The following is a 20915-nucleotide window of genomic DNA, read 5'->3' as shown; positions in this document are numbered from 1 at the left end:
TTTGAATTTTCTACAACTTCCTAGAATAAACCATTCCTCTATCTCTTAACACAAAAAAGTTAGTTTTTTTATATTTAGCATAGTAAACTTTTAATAACTTTTGACAATCAGCGATTATGCGGGCCATTCATACAAACAATTGTTTCGAAGACACTATTAAGCTAGGATTAAGGCGCTACGGAATTGAGCTCCACTTTTTCCTTATTGGACCACTGTGCGTTGTAAGAATGCCAAGCTACAATGTCGCAAAAAAGGTGTTCGGTTTCTATCCGGGCGGTACAAGACTCGCGCGCAGGTGGAGTAAGATCTTGGAAGCATAGGACGTCAAAAAACTAGAGACAGATTGCCATGGACCAGGTGCGTTGGTGTAACATTGTGACGCAGGTGATATCTTGAGGGATGTTTCCCCCGGAAAGGAAGTTAATGTTTATTTGAATAAAACTTTAATAATAAATCTTAAGAATAATCTGTTTTTTCTTGCTATTCTTATAGTTTTAGTTATTTCTGCAAAGTTTCGTTCAAATCAATAATGGTCGATATTGGACGATAAGGTCATTAGGCATGGAATGGCTCTAATGATAAATTAAATTCAATATTACTATTATTACTATTAAGGATAACTAGCCCAATGAAGGGCAATTATAGGTTCAGTGTGTATCAAGTAAGATCAATAAAGGTGTATTATGTAAGATCAGTGAAGGAGCCAAAGCCAAATTCAACATACTATTGAATTAGTTGAAAGGTGGAAAGACTCATTGTTGAGATACTTATGTATGTTTTCTCAGAATAAGACGGTTTCGATAATTTTTAACTACAATCGTTATTTCCAGAATAAACTGCTCATCATATTCATCCAATCATCAGCTAAGCAGCTTTTCTCATTTTCTTCGCCACGAAATTATTACCCCATGCTTGATGTGGGTCATCGAATGGATAGCCGCTTCTTTTTGTGTGCTAAAGTGGTTGGAAACCGACGTCGGAAAACATTTGCGGCAAAACTCTGATGAAAATTATGCGATCAGTCAGACATTGTGCATCGTCCTGATGTGGTTGTAGAGCTGGATCCGCGTTGAGAGTTTATTTTGGTTAGTTTTAATTTCAATTTAATATAACTGACAAATTCAAACTAATCCGCAATCAGACGGAATCACCGACCCAAGCTTAAATATGTCTGTCTGTCTATCTCAACTAAAGTTCTAATCATGTTGAATCACCCCATTGTGTTTAGTTTTTTGAAAAAATTCTCACGTGACTGGGTGTGAAATTGACACCCCATGCACCCCGACCCGTTCCATTTGTTTTTCACATTGTGGGATTATCGTTTATTATTTTCAATAAAAAAGATAAACGGTTCACCGTTGATTAGCGATGGTTTCGACTTCCAGGACGGTTTTCAGTTTCGAAAATAAGGAAAGCGCACGATTTTGAAACTGCTTATCTACCCTTCGCCATCGGCGGAGCGGTTCACCTCGTGCTAGCGTCTCATAGGGTAATATGTTGCTTCTTTCTTTTTCACCTCACACTTATTACGCGACCATTCGAAATATTGCCGAAGTTGCAAGTGTTCCACGGGACCAGTCAAACCAGCAGAATTTTAATGTGGTTTTCTGGTACCCAGTACATCAAAGATGATGGTTTTATTAGCACTTGAACGTGGGAAAATGTTACGCTCCTTTCGTTCTTTGGGACGGTATAAGGACATCGTTCCGCCCTTAGGGCAAATTATGAGGGCGGTTTCACCCATAGCCAAACTTAGGGTGACTTCTAACCTCACGTATCACAGACAGACTCGAAGGTTATTTGGCTAGCTTTGTAGAAATTTGGAATATGGCAAGTTTTGTCAAGGAATCAGTTTCCTTCAGTACGTGTCCGTTCGAATGTTAATAAATAAAGTTTCGATGAAATAAAGCATAATCAATTATCATCAAATACCGCTGTTTGTACATGGCATTCGAGTGTGGTGAGAAGCAGTAACAGTCGCAGCGTAAATACTGTCGGATTTTTAATTCGCTCTTGCTGGGATTTAATTATGCGGGCGCTGAGAATACTTCCCATCCGAACAAACACAGCCCGGGCTATGACGTTGAGTTCAAAGTGCGTACACGCGGTCCCGATAAGCGGGGGAATTCCATTAATCGCTCTTCAACACTGATTTTTCTTCTCATTGGCAGCAACAGTCCCGTTGGACCAAGCTGTGAAGAATCAGTCTGTTCTGTTTCTGTTGAACATGAATCATCGATCACCGGTTGGCGCAACGGAATAGAAGTTATTGGCATTAGATAATACGATACTTTCAGCAGATCGATAATTATTTGAACTTTTGAAAAAGTTTCAACATCAAGGTACGATGCGAGTACTATAATTCGACAAGTCTTATTAAAATCTTTAATAGAATTAAAAAATTCTGCTTAAGCATTGAATGTTTCCAATAATTTCTTCGAATAATATAATATATCTTAATTTAACATGAAAGAACCCTGGGGTGATTCTGGTTTACAATTTACGTACCATTTCGAACACGTGTTCAACCATCTACAAAAAGTACCACATTCTGCCGGTTGCTTGTAGAGCAATCATTGTCATATTTTATATTTATACGCCATTTTATATTTCTCGAAAGAAAAATTGATAAATAGCGAGCGTTGCATCTTTTCCAAGCGCCTGTCTCTCAACGATTGTTTCAACAGAACAAAAAAAAACATTAGTGTCACTAAATTTCTCAAGCAACGTCGCTGATACGGTCGACCTCCTGTCTGTGAATTGTCAGTTTGATAAAACGAGATAGATATATAGCACGCGTTGGAAGATCAAATGTGGAAAAACGTCCACAAACCATCAGCGGGTCGCTTATGGCTGAAAATGCGGGTAGTTTTAATTGTACTCAGGTGATATCCATTTTTTATTGTTTTCATACTAATAAGCCCGGCATACTTCGTTGGACATGGTATTTTAGGAATGCTTCTGACTGACTTCTGACAAGAAACAGTGCACGATGAAAGGAGATGCATACTGTATTTACCCATGCGAGGTTAATGAATATGCACACGTACGATTATAATGTGAAATTTTCCCGTGTTGCGGTGACATTTGGCTTGCCGGTTTGTAACTTTTTTGCAACATTATTTCTCTCTTTAATAGATGGAAGTGGAACGGAACAGATTAGGTTTCTTTTACTAGCTTGTCTCAGTTTGACAAGAGAATTGAGAATTGCACAGTTGCTAATTTAGAACAAAAGCACTGATTATCATCACTTTTCCATTTCAAATCAAATTTTATATTGGTTTATTAAACTGCTATCGGTGATTAAATGGAAGTTCAGAAGGTTAACTGAAATTGTAAAACCTAAAACAATTTATTAGTTGAGAGCTACTTCGTGTCCGTGTACAATAATGTTGATAAGTATTGCATTCAATTGCATACAGGAGCATGTTTTTGCTTTTTTTACATACCTTTCATCTTCGTATACTTCTTGATTGAGAGTTAAACCACTAAGCTTAAAACATGATTCAGTCAAAAAAGAAAGAATCCTGTTTTGACGAATACCCTGGTCGGTCTTACACACCAAAAATTCTCTTTATGGCTCAGCAAAGTACATTGCTGAAAGTGTATCAGCAAATCACTTGTTTACTGAATCACAGCATTTTTTTCAAAAGTTTACTGTAATTCAGTTCTACAATTTACTGAATTTCGTTCAGTAATTTTATTTTTGCTGTAAACCAGCATTTCATTGATAAATTTAATGAAAACCAGTAATCGATTCAGTGATTCGCAAAAATACAGCAAATCTATTTGCTGAACAGGAAAAAGTAAATGAATGTTTGCTGGAATCCAGCGAAAGAATTGATATGTCAAAATATTTTACGTCAAGCTGACAATAATAAAACGCGCCAAATCGCTGTGCAGCTGGTACGGAATCATCTCTAAGCTCCTGATAGCGGATATGGGACCATAGCTAAGTCACTGTTGGGCTAGATGAACTTAAAGGTTGAAATGATAATCATACATCTCTAGTTTAACAGTAATTTGGCTATGATCCGATGGGGGAATGGAAGCTGGTGCCTGAGGGAAACATGGTTCCCTTGAACTAACTGGTTAACCAGTAAATTGATTTATGCTTTGCTGAATGTACAGCAAATTGTCATAGCTGACAACCAGCAATTTGTATTTTGTTTTACTGAACATGCAGCAAACGATCTGTCACTTTTATGCAATTGAGCATTACTGAATAATCAGCAAATTTCATTTTGCTGAACAGATTGCTGGAAACACAGCACACCAAAAATCAGCAAAATTTTGCTGGTTTCCAGCAATGAAAATTTGGTGTGTACACTACCCTCCTGGCGTATTATTGTTCAGGTTCGCAGGAAATTGGAAACCGGAAAATTTTCGCTTTCAAGACGGATTTTAAAAAATGGATGAATAACACTGGTCAACAAAAGCGAAATATTACCCTAAAGCTCAAAATAGTTGATTTTTTACCATTCCAGTGAATTTTGTAGAGTCTAGTGTAGGCAGAATGTCTGTCAAAATAACGCATAGAAAGTGTTCGTTTCTACGTTAGCCTATAAGGAAACTCATTTAAATCTCTGAGAAAGTTATCCTTTTTAGGGGCACCATAATTCATTGGAATGGATATAAAACTATAACCTTTCATTTTTTCAGTTTGAGCGAAACCTGTTTTCACCAGTGTAATCGAATAGTTCACATTCACAAAGATAGCACCTATTTTATACATCTAATCTTTTTACATGTTACATTGATTATACATTTCTATAAACTTAAAATTGTAGTTGGAGGATGGTGTTTTTAAAATAATAAATCCGAATTATCGAAACCTAATTTTGAAAAATCACGGAATCGGATGCATTTTAATAATTGATTTCACTAGTGAACACAGGTTTTTCCCTAGAGGAAAAAATAAAAGATTATAGCTTTTGAACAATTTCTATGGTGCGCCTAGCAAAGAAAACTTTTTCAGAGACTTAAATGAGTTCTCCCGTAGGCTAACGTAAGAGCGTTGAAGGGGAGGGAACCAAAATTCACAGGAATGGTTAAATAGCTATAATATTTTAGGGCAACATTTTTTCGCTTTTTTCGACCAGTGTGATCAGGAACATCAGGAAATTCTGCTGCATCACTGGAATATTACTACATATTCTAGAGAAGACAGAATTGAAAAAATAATTTAAATCTTAATTTTCAATTTTCCTCTTTTTATTAGATGTTTCCTTATATTTATAAATGGTTTTTTCAGATCGAAGCTAGAATTTACCTTATTTGTGCCTGTGTATTTTTTTTTTTCAAATATATATTCGATATTACCAATTCTTAATAGCAACGCCGTTGTTTTGTGCGTGTAGCCTGAAGCTATTTTTTTTTTTTTGATGTATTTAATTTGCAAATTTTAGTGCATATTCCCAACCTTTACTTAAAAATTCGGTAATTATTTGCTTTGATAATTCAATACCAATCTAAAAGGTTTAAATTTGATATAATTTTAAATAAAAACTGTAAATGCAACTTAAGACCGCGAATGCTATTGAAGAACTGATTTGCTATAAATGCCCGATAGCCCGATAGGTATTTTCTGGAAATTGTTTTCAAGGATAGTTCATACTGACCCAGTGTATCTTATAATTTGCGCGTAATTTGGAATGAAATCAATATTTAGAATAATATGTTTATGTCACGTTCAAAAATTGTGCGATAAGATCATAAATTTTCAAGTGTATCTAGTATTTTTCATCGATATATCGATACTTCGAAGACCGCGTAAGAGCGCATGCCTATACTTGACTATTAAACTCGGATTGTAAGCGTTTGTACTGAACAGAGGCTATCCCGATCAGCCATTTTTGTATCAACTTGTGTTCTAAACTTGGTCCCATTAATAGTTAAAATATCAAAAATTCTATCAAGAAACAAACTGGTGATTATTACAAATTACAGCAAGTTTTGTTTGGTTTTCTGAAGAAAAAGATCAGAATTAGTTAGAATTTTTAAACAAATTTTGTTATAATCATGCTACAATATTATAACAGATTATGTTTCAATCGTGTTATTTAAATTTACATATTCTAAGGTTTTCTCAAAATACATGAATTCCTTTTTTACCATCCTCATTGGAGTTTTATTTATTGTCTTATTATAAAGATATGTTTAACAAATTTAAGTGAAGAAAAATGAATAAAATGACTGTTAAAGGTGATCATTGTTATCCACGACATTTCCAAAACATTAATCTTCAGTGATGACTTTCCGATGCTTTCCGTGATAGGAAATCACACGTGACATCAATCGATTACATTCTTCTGCATTTATTCTTGCCACGGCTGGAGAATCGCCCATATTCAGCCTATGTTCATATAATCGTCCTGCAAAAAAAATATTCACATTATCTATCCTAACTTGATAAAGAAGGTACCTGCAATATATTCAACGTTTTCCGGCTCCAGCGCAGTCTTGATTGAAAAGCGATCCTGCTGTGAGCTAGCTGAAGACGTATGAAGACCTCTACCTAGCGGATTATTTGACGGATTATTTGCGCCCCGTTACAGAGCGACCGCTCAGACCATCTGGCCAAACTTCGAGCATGAGAAGTTTTATACAAACGTAGTCCAGCGGTAGAGGATTTCTCCAACTGATCACGTCCAACAAATCCTGGAACTTCGGTAAAAACTGATTTGTTTGTTGGGTTAAGCAACTTGCTGCTAAGAGCATCCGACAAGTTCATGCACCTTTTCAGCGCATTCTTGTATTTTTCTCGAAGACGTTGATTAGTATTAGTAAACGATTCCAAACGTTTTTGCATATCTTCAATTATCGCTTGCTGTCCACACGAACATTCTGCAAAAAGGTATTATATGTTGCATGAAAAACTAAGAAAAATATTCAAGAGATGTTTTGCTGGTGTGCGTGTGATTGTTTAAGTGTAATTATTTTTGTTCCGGAATGCCTATTTATTATGGTTTCGGAGTAAACTTCACACAAGCACACAGTTTTAGAGAGTTCTTTTCATCTTATCGATGCGCTGAAATTCGTCAAATATATTTTTCCCTGCAACTCCATCAGAACTAACGGAACACTCTGATTGCGTGGAGAAAGATTCGTTACTTGGCCGTCTGCGACGAATTACTTTCTGTAAAGATTTATATTGGGGCTATAAACTCTGGACACGATATTGTTGTGGACTGTGGTATACTTTTAGACAACCAGCGGCGATTGAAGCGGATTTGCGTGTACTGTTAGTGACACCTGAACGTATGGAAGTAGAGGCCAGATACTTCGAAATCGAAGAGTGAACTACGTGACTAAAATCATTCTTTATTTCTAGTGAGTTCTCATCCAAAACGAGTCCTTCGGAACTGCTTCCTTTTCGTTTTTCATTCCTAACGACTTGTTAATTGTGCTCCCGTTCACTAAATATATTTTCCTGCGGGGGAACGATACATTATAATCTTTTGCTCACATATGGATGCTATAAATACTTACGGACTTAAGCACAGCTACTACTCGTTATTCTGTCGCCGAGCTCTTACCATTTTACTCTTTTCCTTTTATTTTTATTTTCACACTTTGTATCCAAAATGAAAGTCAAATTGTGCACATTAGCACGCGATAGTAACTTTTTCTTTAACGCGCTTCTTCGTCCGGCCATTTTAATAAATACAAGACACAGTTCAAAGTAAATGAAATTTAGGTACTTCATTCAACCACCTCGAATATCACACTTTCATAATATTATCGGATAAAAATTGTGTGAACAAAACAAAATAATTTTGACCGAACTTATATCACATTGTAATGAACTTAATTGCTTCAATTTTGAGAACTAGCATTACACGAGTGGCATTGTACGAATAAAAGACGCAATAAATTTTCCGTTTTCGTTTCGGTTGTTGCTTTTAAGGACTTTCAAAAACTTGAATTGAATTTGTTCTTCCGCGTTTGCTGGCGAAACGGGTGCAAATTTTAATAAGATTAAATTCAATGTACTAGGTTTTAATCTTGTAGATATTCATTGAACATTTTGATGTTTTGAAAATTTGTACAGTACTAATATATCCTGTGCTCTGTGTTTTTATTGCAATCACAGTTTCATACTCATTCAATTCTTGACAATTAAAAATGTAACTCGAAGTAATAGACCTTTTTGCCTTTCTCCTAGAAAGGTATAGCAATCACTTGCAAAACCGAAAGTATAAAAGTGCTCCAAAGGGCCGAATGGCATATATCACTCGACTCAGCTCGACGAGCTGAGCATTTTCTGTATGTGTGTGTATGTGTGTGTGTGTGTATGTGCAGATTTTTATTCTCACTCACTTTTCTCAGAGATGGCTGGACCGATTTTCATGAAATTAATTGCAAATGAAAGGTCTCTTTGTCCCATAAGACTTTATTGAATTTCATTGTAATCGGATTTTTAGTTTAGAGGTTATGTTTCAAAATGTAAAAATAATGAACCATCAATATCTCAAAAATTACACAACCGATTTGAACAAAATTGATTTCAAATGAAGGGGCTACCTGAGAAACCCTTAACCTTTGAATTTCATAAAAATTGAACTTGTGGTTCAAAAGTTATTTAAAGAAACGTGTTTTGAAAACTACTTCATCTCACTCATGTTTCTCAGAGATGGCTGAACCGATTTTTATAAAATCAGTATCAAATGGAAGGTCTAGTTGCCCCATAAGACCCTATTGATTTGTTTTGCAATTGGACTATTACTTTGCCTGTTATGTTTAAAAATGTGAAATCCAGCTATGAAAAGGAACATATTCCAAGACTACTTGAACTCACTCACTTTTCTCAGAGATGGCTGACCCGGTTTCCACAAAATTAGTGTCAACTGATAAGTCTAGCTGCCTCGTAACACCCTATTGAATTTTACTGCAATCGGACTGTAGCTTCGTCTGTAAAGTACTAAAATGTGAAAATCACGAAACTTCATTATCTCAAAAACTACACAACCGATTTGATCAATATTATTATCAGATGAGAGGGCTAGTTAAAGGTTGACTGATGAATTATGATTGAACACGTGGTTTCAAAGTTTGGCTGCCCTATACGTTCCCATTTCATTTGATTATAATTGAACTTAAGCCACCGTTATGTATTAAATTGTTAATAAAACAATGAAAGTCTATTATTTCACATGACTCATATGAACATAACTAGTGTCATACGAACGAGTCATCTCTCAAACTTACAAATCACAAACTTCATAACAATTTGATATGTGGCTCAAAAGCTATGGAAAAAAAAGAAATTCAAAGACTATTTAAAACTATACCTGCTTTGATTGATATACTTATGTGGCCTCAACATAATTTAAATGTGGTTTTGTACTATTTGAACGCTCCAAATTCATTGATTCCTTGCGATGTGTTCAAAGTCTGCAAATGCACGACGAATCGGCCATAGGATATGATCAAAGTCAAAAGACAAATTCGTTTGGTTTATCGGTTTTATTGGTTTTATCGAAATGACAACATCCTCGACTTTTGGCTTCTGTACATCGCCCTAATTCTGAATATATTCATATTGGGCAAATCAGCAAATTTTCTGGCATCAATCTAACACCGGAAATACCCATATTGGGAAGTATTTAGTTATTTTGGTTGTTTTCCAGAAACTAACAGTGGTCGTCTTTAAATTCAAAATGGTGTCAAGGGTCAATGTTTGGTTTCTATGCATCATCTCGATTACGGAAATATCCATGTTGAGTGTTATTTGGTCATTTTCGACTGTTTCCTATAAGTTGCCATTTAGTGATTCAAAATGGTGCCTGAGGTCAATTGTTAGCTCATTGCATCATTCTAGTTCCAGAGATACTCATATTGGATGGTATTTGGTTATTTTAGGCTGTTTTTCACAAACCGGAAGTCGCCATCTTGGATTTCAAAATGGTATTTAATATAATTTCTGGTCTCTGAGCGTCATTCTGGTTGAAAAAAACACCCATATTGGGTGTAATTTGATCATTTTCGATTTCAGCTGCTGTGTATCATTCTAGATCCGGAGATACTCATGTTAGACGGAAATCGGCCATTTTTGGTTGTTTTCCAGAAACCACAAGTTGACATCCTACAATTCATAATGGTGTCTGAAGTCGATTTGTGGCTCCAGTGCATCAATACGATTCCGAAAATACCCATATTGGGTGGTATTTGGTCGTTTGCCGCTGGTTTTCTGTAGCCGGAAGTCGCCATATTAGAATCCAAAATGGTATCTGTGGTCGAATTTAGCTCCTGTGTATCTTTCTTGTGGTCCCCGTGGCTCTGTGGTTAGCGATGTCGAGGATCCTTTTGAACTGGAAATTTTCTCGACTAAGCACTGGGGCACGGTGTATCGTTGTACTTATCCTACACATGCAAAATGTGCCAAAAACAATATCTAAAATGTTGCCTGAGGTCGATTATGGAACATGTTTGTTATCACTAAAAACATTCACCTGCCAAATCTGGTTCCATTTAGTTGATTAGTTCGCGAGATGTGCAGAAATTTTTGCAGAAACATGTGCTTCCATAAGAGGGAGGGGCGTCGAACCATTATGGACATATTTATTACCCTTTGAAACATCCACATGCCAAATTCGGCTTCATTTGCTTGGTTTGTTCTTGAGTTGTGCAGAAGTGTATGTTTCATTTGTATTGGACCCCTCCTTTCCAGAAGAGGGAGGGGTCTCAAACTATCATAGGAACCTTTATCGGGACCAAAAACCCCTACATACAAATTTTCACGTCGATCGGTTCGGTAGTTTTCGAACCTATATGGATCAAACAGACAGACAGACCGGACTACATTTTTGTATGTATAGATTACAACATCAATATTTTAGAACCTAAAGAGTGACATACATTTATTGGATTGAAGCGTTCATGTAAATCTATTTTTACAAATAAAAGTTTGAATGAGAAAGGCTGGGTCTGACCGCTAGGTGGATTAATTTAGGTTTTTAAACATTACATTGAACGAAATGAGACATAGGGAGGCAACATCGTTGTCAAATTACGTATCACTTACATCTCTTGACATTAGCGATACATGAGAAAAGTGCATTTGTCTCCAAAAAACTTGCCTTCTGGTAAAGGATTCAGATGTTAGTGTTACCTTTCGAAAGCAATAACTAACACCAGAATTCACTTCTAAACAGCTTACTGATTTCCAATGAAACTTGTACGATGAAAAATCAACTTTGTTTTAAACCTGAACTTTTTTTAGATGTCACCCCCTCCGGCAAACATCATGTCCTCGAGCAGAGTTGCTAGTAATTCAAATCACGAACCACAATTTGTAACTTCCTGGTTTACACATCTATTTGAGTAAAATACAAAACTCTTTGAAAAACTCTTAATTTTTTTCAACTTTCCAGGGGGAAAACTCTCATGAATTATTTTCGGGAAGCTCAGAGTGCAAATAACCGATGTCATTTTCAATGCACGAAATCATATTAGCAGCAGTGGGTAACTCCACGAAGGATAAATGTATAATACTTTGCACAAAGCGTTACCATATATTCGTGCGTCAATCATCTGTAGCTGATGCTGGCGAAAAGTTTTTGTATCTTGTTGTATATGAGTAAGACAGATTTTTCAGTATGTTTGGCAACTTATATACCTGACCATGAATCCATATAATTGCCATTCATGTTATTGTCTGAAAACCAACCCACTGTCATATAGTTGGGATTTTCGTAGTCAATTTATGTGCATTTCTTGAATTGGCTACAGCATTAAAAGTAATAGTATTTTTGCTGTGAACCTGCAGCTACACGCGAAACTAAAATTTTGTTGATTGAATTTGGCTATCGTTTGTTATTCATTATTCGTCATTTAAAAAATAAGCTAAATAATAGCGAGTACATATACTCATTCGTTATATTGATCCCAGAGGGATGGTACGCTGTCATGTTTTCAGTTTGTTTTTGTTATCGCACCCATCGAGTCACGACCGTATATAGTTCGATTGATTAATATATAGAATGAATCATAAACGAAGACCCCGTCATCACTATTTGATCCGTCCTTGGATCAACAAGACCTATATAAAAAAGGTTAGCATCATATACAGTGATCACCCGATTATATCTCACTCTGATGATTTTCGGCGTGATAAAATAGGGAAAGTGATAAAATCGGGAAATTTTTAAAATTTAATTTTTTTTATTGAAGATGTTAAATCAATAACTAAATACGTAAAATCAGCGATTTTATTTTTTTTGGAAAATTTATCTGTACAAACATATGAAAAAAGCTGCAGTTTTTTTTCATAAATCGATATATCTGAATAATCACAAAAGATAGAGAAAAGTTGTCAAGGGATGAATTTGAAAAAACTGTCTGAGCTTTTATAAAAAATATTTTAAAAATTAATCGAGATCCTGTACTGAACAAAAAAATTTCAAAAACAAAAAGTGACTATGAAAAATCGATCATCACTATTTTTTAAAAACATTTTTTTAGATAGATAATTCAGTTGCCTAAAACCTTTCTGAACAAACCTAAAAAAATAAAAAACCTAAAAAAATCGATGTAAAGTTGCAGATAAATTACAATTAAGTTTTTTATTCGTTCATGTTTTTGTTTGAATTGGTAAAATGAATTACTTGCTTTTTTGTAGCGCAGTACCATGAGCAAAATATTAGATGTTCTTACAACACTAAACTTTGCCGAAGACAGCATGCTGATATCCCTCACATATTGCAACCAGAAAAATCTTAAAATGTAAATAACGATTTTTAATGCCTTCTCATAGAAAACTTTATGTTGCTTGCAATATGTAAGAGATAGAAACATGATGTCTTCTGTAAAGTTTCTTGTTTTGAGATCACCTAATACTTTGCCTAAGACACCAAGTGTCTATCTTTATCTAATGAAAAAGTAAATATTCTATCTCACTCTTAGGAGGATTGATCACCCAGCTTTCTACATCAAAAGATGCGTTTTCAAATATTTTGAAACTTCTCCGAACATATTATACGGCTATAATACACATTTGTATCACTATTCAATTATTCGCACGATAACAGCAAAATGTAACATTGTGCATCGCTTGAATTTTTAATGTAAACTGCATCCAGAATGATACACAGAATTATGAAAAATATCTTAAATATTGAAGCGTAATAGAAAATCAGTTCACCCTGACATTTTTTTAAGGAAATGTTTTATGATGATAAAATCGGGTGAAAAATGTGATAAAATCGGGGGCAGATAAAATCGGGGGCAGATAAAATCGGGTACAGATATAATCGGGTGATTACTGTATTTATCGATTAACTAACATTAATTGTTGTTTCACACCTAGAATCCTGCTACAAAAGCAATAATCACGGCAATTGGTATGGCATCACTAAATTTATCAGATTTTGATTTAACTGATCATGGAGCGACCGATAATACCTCAGAGCATTTTCAAGACAAGAGGGCCACTTTGTTCAACCGAAGTTCTTGCGAATCTTTCTGCAGTGGTGATAAAAGTTACACGCGTACTGTAACAGTATGTGCAACGGTGAAAAATCGGGCTGGAAGATAACATTCAATGTTTTTCCAGAATATTAATCGAGACGATGTTTTGAATTGCAACGAAGTACATAATACCGATAGCAATTTTGCCTCTGCAGATGATGCTAACAATGAAGTTGAAAATTCTATAGAAAGTTTACCTCAACTTTAAGAAGAGGATGTCGGAGAGTTTTTAGACGAAACGACAAGACAAGTTGAAACGCTCAATGCTATGTGTTTTTAAGTCGTATGTATCATAACATAAAAACATTATTGTATACCTTTTGTTTCAGATTTTTTTTTGACGGCAATGATTGCACTCAGTTTGCAGAAAATTTGTCTGTCATGGATGTTTTACTAATGGTTCTTAATTATTACATAAAACATAAACTCACACAAATTGCCTTAGAAGATCTACTTCGTCTATAGAACGTCACGACGAAATTTAAACCTTTTCCTGAAACGTTTTCTCGCTTGCCAAAACTTTTCCAGGTTCATATAATATGAACAAAAGCTATTTTTATACTCACTGTTTATATGGGTGAGTTTGTAGACGAATAAACTATTACCAGAGTTAAATATCATATGGTCGGCGTGCGACCAGACCAAACCAAGCGCCAATTTTTTAGAAATTGAGTTATTAGTACCAGTGGATAATGATATTATAACAAAAAAAATCTATAGCTGTTTGCAGCAAACATACGTGGTGGTTAAACTTTGAACGCCGTTTACTCGAGATAATGTTTTTGGCGTTTGGTTCGGTTTGGTTGCATGCCGACCGTATATTAAGTAAAAGAGTTTTAATTTTCATTATATTATTTTTTTTTAGAATCATAGATTCGACGAACAACCTAGTAACGATTACATATGTCCAATTGAGGACTGCGGTTCTACTGAAAAAGATTTTTTTATATCTTTTCCCATTGAGCCGCAAATACGCGAAATTTATCACAAGTATACTAAAGAGATAGCAGAATATGAAACATTCATAAAGGCAAACGATATAGCAGACATCAATCGAGGTGCTCTAGCTGAAGCAATTTTCAAAGGTCGATCGGAAAACTTCATAACCCTTTCCGCCAATGAAGATGCGGTTGCCGGATATAAATGTACCAGTAAGAAACCGATTTTTCCACTGTTCGTAACAGTCAACAATCTCCCACCGAAGTTGCGATTTAATCAAAATAACCTCATGCTTGCAAGTCTTTGGTTCAATAGAGGAAAGCCCAATATGGCTTTGTTCCACAGAAAGTTTATACTGGAGCTCCAAAAACTACAATATGGAATGAAATTGGATCTAAGACGTACAGGGTTATACTGCTTCAGTGCTGTTTGGATTCAGTTGGAAGATGTGAGCTATTTTGCTCGAAGCAATTCAATGGGAAATTCGGCTGTACCGTTTGTCTACACCCGGGCAAAGTGATTAACAAACAAATAAGATATCCATACCAGCGCGTGAATTTGAGAGATGATTTGTCAACAAGACAGTTGATGATAGTTGTTGAAAAATCTTTATCTCATGAGTCAAAGTTCGGGATTAAAGGTTTAAGCGTACTTGTTGGAGTTCCAGAATTTAATATCGCTAATGGTTTGCCTGTTGACTACATGCACATGGCACTTTTAGGTGTGACTCGAACGCTCTGGGAACTGTTGGTGGAAAACATCAGCAGCAAGGTGCAGCGATCATGCAGTGTATCTATCACTTTGAAAAACATTATTGACACCAGACTATCATCGATTCGTTTACCAAGCTCATTTCCTCGACGATTACGCAAATCAGAAGAATATCTGAAGTTTAAGGCTTCCGAATGGGAAACAATTCTCTTTCAGTGTTTTCATCAAATATTATCTGATTTACTACCTGCTGAAAATACAAACAACCTAATGTTGTTTTCATATGCTATATTTGAATTGTTGGAGCTAAATATCATATATTGTATCAGTCTGTGAAAAACAAATTAATCAATTCATTAAGAACTTCGAAAAGTTGTATGGCGAACCTTACATGCTTTATAATGTACACATTGCGGGTCACTTAGTGCACAACGTCAGGAATCTAGGTTTGGCTCCAACATTTTTATGCTTTTATGTTACGTATCTAATTATTCACTCAACAGGTGCTTTGTGGAACTCATCACTTTTTCCTTACGAGACCGGAAACGGCATGTTGGTAGATTTTCATACATCTAACAACCAGTTTTACAGTTGGCAACTAAATACATTCTGAACAAATTCGTGAATTTCACACAAATACCGGAAAGTTCGGATGTACGCGATTGGATTAATCAGCTTTCATATTCACCTAAGAAAAAATCCCAATTCAACCCGGCCTTGATGTGTCGGCTTCCGGAAAATATTATTGTAGATGGTAACATAAATGACAACAATTCAATGATATTGAACGATGTTCATTTAGTGGTTTTCAAATTTGTACTAGGGCATTATGCGCGAAGTTTGCTTACGATGATTCATTCATAAAGATTAATGGATTTTTCTACAGAATAGAACGCATACTCATAGACTGCTCTGATAACCTTTATATACTGGGGGAGAAGCTCCACACAAACAAGTTGTTTGTTAATTTGTTCGTTTATAACAACTCAGAAAGTTTTTATTTAATGCGATTGAATAATAGTCTACGACAAAGCGTTAGCGTGGTAATCGAAACAGTTGACAATGCAGTTACTAAATATATATCATTATGTAAAATAAAAACACAAGTAGATTAAATTATATAATCCTAGAATCGAAAATGTTCATTGATTGATAAAAACACTACGAAATTTTCCATCTAACTTATTATCGACGGATATCGCTCAAAGCCGACTAGCATCTCTAATTTCTGACATTACTTAGTTGATTTGATATGCTTAGGACAGTACTTTCCTTTTTTCTTCAAAAAAAAAACACCATTAAACATTCAAGTTAATGATAACAGAATTTGATATAATTCTGTTCTTATGATTTATCTGTGATATCAAAAATTTTACACGATTTGATATTTCTATCAAATTCAGATATATTTGTGTTACCCGTTTGTTATAATCGTTTGATCGGGTACTGTCTTCTAATCAGGAACCGCCGGTGTTAGATCTTTCATTAGATTTATCATTCTCTTCAATCAACGTACCCATAATAATAAGTTAAGATGTAACACCTCAAACATAATTGTCGGCCATATGTTACAGCCTGATCACTATGTACTTGTTCGGTCAGTTCAAATGAGCTCATTGAAAGGGAATATTTACACTATCATTATGACGTGTTAGAATATGTCGGCATCGGTGGCAATCAAATGACCGTGCGGTATTATCATGCTCCCATTCTACAGTGGCAATTAAGATACTGATCTAGAACATTACTAGCAGCGGTGCACGTGAAGGATAAAAAGATACACCGAACGAAGAGTTGCGTGCATTTCGAAACTTTTATGGAAAATGATTTGAATATCGCGTTTACATATCTTCAGTTTGCTTTTGACACATTGACCATCGCACAAGTTATTCTATTAAGGCTTCCAATTGGAGTGGGGTGTTCAGTGAAATGTGAAAAGGAGGAATAATTCAATTTGAAATGCATTTCAGGGGATCTGCAGCGGAATCTCCCTGTTAGAATAAAAGTTATAAGGACGCGTGCGATGCATTCGGTGGAATTTCGGCGGACTCGACCATATGGCATTCAGAACTGACGTCACCTCGTGAAACACACCCTGGTTTGCCCCAGGGCAAAATTTCGGGCTATCAAGGGCGATAGCCCTTTAAATTTTAAATTGCCTCCACTTGAGATGTGTCCCATGATTAGCCGCCTGATCGTTGAACGGTGACGAGGAGTGTGGACATGCGCAAGTGGGAAGTTTTCCTACCGAATGCTACATTGTGCCGCACAGACCTGTAAATTTATTCACAGCGTCAGCCTGTCGGTCGATCGATCGCGTGCGGTTTAAAATCGCGGAACAAAGTGCAACATCTGTTTTCGACAGATATCTGCCGAAGGATTGGTTTCCTGGGGGTGAAATTGGAAGTCAGAGTGCTTGTACAGAAATGCACTTATCACAATGATAGTACAGAAGATGACTAATTGTTATTTGATGCAGTCGATGATATTCATAAATTATTCTTGCCTGGTTGCCGCAAAGGGAGTTCCGGAAGAGTGATGGCACGTGGGTGCTGATCTACTTGTGCCATGTGGCATTTCAGTATCAGGCGGCTCAATCGGGCCACTGAAATGTTGTTTTCGAACAAGCTATAAGTTTATTTAAACACTGATTTATTTCTAGGAATTGGTGCTGTATTATTTCTTCTTTTTATATTTTTACGCAGTTGAACACTAATTACACCCAATTCCGAATTGTTCGCTTATGACTGCATGAATGAATGGATCGGATTTTTTGGAATAGAGTCAACATTTTTATTTTATTAACATGGTTCCGAGATATCCGTTTTGTTTTTTTTTTTTTCGCTTCTAATTATCTTACGAAACGAACGATCAAATGAGTTTCAAAAACTTTGAATTTTTTTTCCAAAGTCAATTTTGGTGAACTTTCTAAAAGAAGCGAAATTGTTTTCGTTTAATTTTGTAAAAAGTATGGTTTTAAAAATAAAGGTAAAACATTTGGAAATATTATTATTTATACATTTAGATACCTAAATTAGTATTATCTGAAAATTTAATAATAACTCTGTGTACAAAATTCTCTCTTACATCCTGTTCCACAGACTGATTCCGTTGCACGAAGCCTTTGTTGGCGTATACTAATGTGGTTTTCGAGGAGGACGCTCCACTACGGACCAAATGTTCACTTTGAGACAAATCCTCGATAAATTTCGAGAATACAACTTGCAGACTCACCATCTGTTCATAGATTTCAGGGCAGCGCACGATTCAGTTAAGAGAAATGAGTTTTAGCGGATTTTGCTTGAACCTGATCACCCTTGGCAATTCCACATCATGCGTCATGGTAACCGGTGAGATATTGAACTCTTTCGTGACTTTAAATGGTTTGAATCAGGGTGACAGGCTGCCAAACTCATTGTTCAACATTCCATTTAGAGCTGCTATAGGTTTGTTTTGAAAAAGAAACAATAATACAAACTTCATTCAATAATTTATTGTGAATATATTTTGAGACATTTTTAGGCAAAAGGTGCAGAAGACCATTTCGAATATGAAAACTATTTTATTGTGTACTACAGGTGAAACGAATGCCGAAATCATGCACCCCTTATGAGTTGTCTGTAGCTAACGGCCGTTCGATATTGTTAATAAGTCTACCATTTTGCTTTTCTATAGGAACCACAGAACAGATATTTTAAGTATATATTTTCAGTATTTAAAGTACCGCCATCTAGCAGTGGACAGGACGCGTTTTACTCTGGTGAAGAATTATTTCGGTCTCTCTTGTCCTCATACAAAACCAAGAAGCAAAAAGAATGTGCGACCTCACGCCGCTCTTTCGTCGAGAGAATTTTTTGTTCTCTCCGGTACTGGTATAGTGAGAGTGCCTTTTTATTATAGTCGTAAGTACCACCCGCAAATGTGCAACGTTTTTTATGTATGTGTGTGTGTATATATATATATATATATATATATATATATATATATATATATATATATATATATATATATATATATATATATATATATATATATATATATATATATATATATATATATATATATATATATATATTATATATATATATATATATATATATATATATATATATTATATATATATATATATATATATATATATATATATATATATATATATATATATATATATATATATATATATATATATATATATATATATATATATATATACATATATATATATATATATATATATATATATATATATATATATATATATATATATATATATATATATATATATATATATATATATATATATATATATATATATATTATATATATATATATATATATATATATATATATATATATATATGTATATATATATATATATATATATATATATATATATATATATATATATATATATTTTAATTTCATTGTTTCCTGAGTTGAAAATCGAATATCTTGACTAACGCCAATCATTTTTTTACATTGTACCTAATGTCGCAAGCAGTGCTGTGCATAGCGCGTCTGATATGCATTACTCGCAATGTTAGGTGTAATAAACGGTACGAGAAAAAATTATTGTCGTCAGTCGAGAAATTCGGTTTCCAACTCCAACGAAAATATTTAAGTAATTCAACTAACTTGTTAAAACGGTTTCAACAGTCGCGGGTGTACGATCCAAGAAAATTTGTTATAGAACGTTTTAAGGATTGAGAAATTTTTACTTTATTTTTTTCTATTCATGTTGATTGTGAGTTGTTACTGAATTTCTGCTTAAAAAATCTCTTGAATGCGGTTCTGTCTTAACTTAATTCTGATAGATTTGAGATCACCTTTTTTCTGGTCATTGAACTGTAAAATCAATGTAGGATATAACAACAGAAAACGAATCCGAAAGCGTGGGCTAGGATTTGCAGCAGAGTTTTGTTCGACGTTGCATATCTGTTCTGTGATAGGAACCCATGCCCAATGTACCTTTAAATAAATGCAAAAGATTGATTCTCTGTATCGCTTTTTATGTACCACGAAAAAAAAAGGAAAAAAACACCTTTTGAAAGGCCACCTATGAAGATGCCCTAACCAAATGGAACGTTGTTTTGTCAGATAATAAAAGAAAGGCATAAAATATAGTGTCATGCAATTGATTCAAGTTGAACAGTAAATAGATCAATATAATAATTCCCCAAACAGACCGACCAGTTTAGATCTATTAAAAAATAAAAAGGCTTGAATATTACATCAATCTTAATACGATAACCGACACAGAAGCTAGTTTGGCTAACTAAATCAATAAGTTTTCAACAAATTATAACTTCATTTTGGATTTATCTAATGTATCTAATGCACTAATTGTACAGCCACTCAGCCATTTTACTGGGATACTGCTGAGCTGGGTAATCTACAAATACATTCTACCATCGCTGGATTACCGCTACGCAAACCGAGCTACTGAATGGGATGAATAGTTCATGCGCACAATGCCACACATTCGAAAGTATGACGGGCCCTCTGTAAACCGATCACAGCCAAAAAAATTAACCCGTCCAAACAAACCACCCCCTTTGTAAGGCTATTTTTACAGCACACAAAGACTCGCAAGCGCTTGAAAGGTTGAGAAGAAAAATTTTCCCCACAAGAGTGTGGTGATGACGATGATTGCCAGAATGACAATAAAACTGTTATACAACTGCTGTACGAGAAAAAATAGAGAGAAGTAAAACGTTCGTTGCGTGTCTAACGGGGAGAAGCAATCGAAATAGCGGTGGGTGGGTGGTTCAATGATGATGGTAGCGCGACAATGA

General features: G+C 35.0%; 1 protein-coding gene across 1 annotated transcript in view; it reads right to left on the bottom strand.

Moving 5' to 3' along the window:
- Nucleotides 1–6610: 6610 nt before the first annotated feature.
- Nucleotides 6611–20915, bottom strand: part of LOC129730955 (uncharacterized) — a 61293-nt gene continuing 46988 nt past the window's right edge. The window contains exon 4 of the mRNA XM_055690627.1: nt 6611–6846. The gene's annotated coding sequence lies outside the window, so the exon portion shown is untranslated. The remainder of the gene's footprint in view (nt 6847–20915) is intronic.

The sequence above is a fragment of the Wyeomyia smithii genome, chromosome 3 (genome assembly GCF_029784165.1).
Source record: "Wyeomyia smithii strain HCP4-BCI-WySm-NY-G18 chromosome 3, ASM2978416v1, whole genome shotgun sequence".
In the NCBI taxonomy this organism is placed as follows: domain Eukaryota; kingdom Metazoa; phylum Arthropoda; class Insecta; order Diptera; family Culicidae; genus Wyeomyia; species Wyeomyia smithii.
This window is presented reverse-complemented; position numbering and strand designations above follow the sequence as displayed.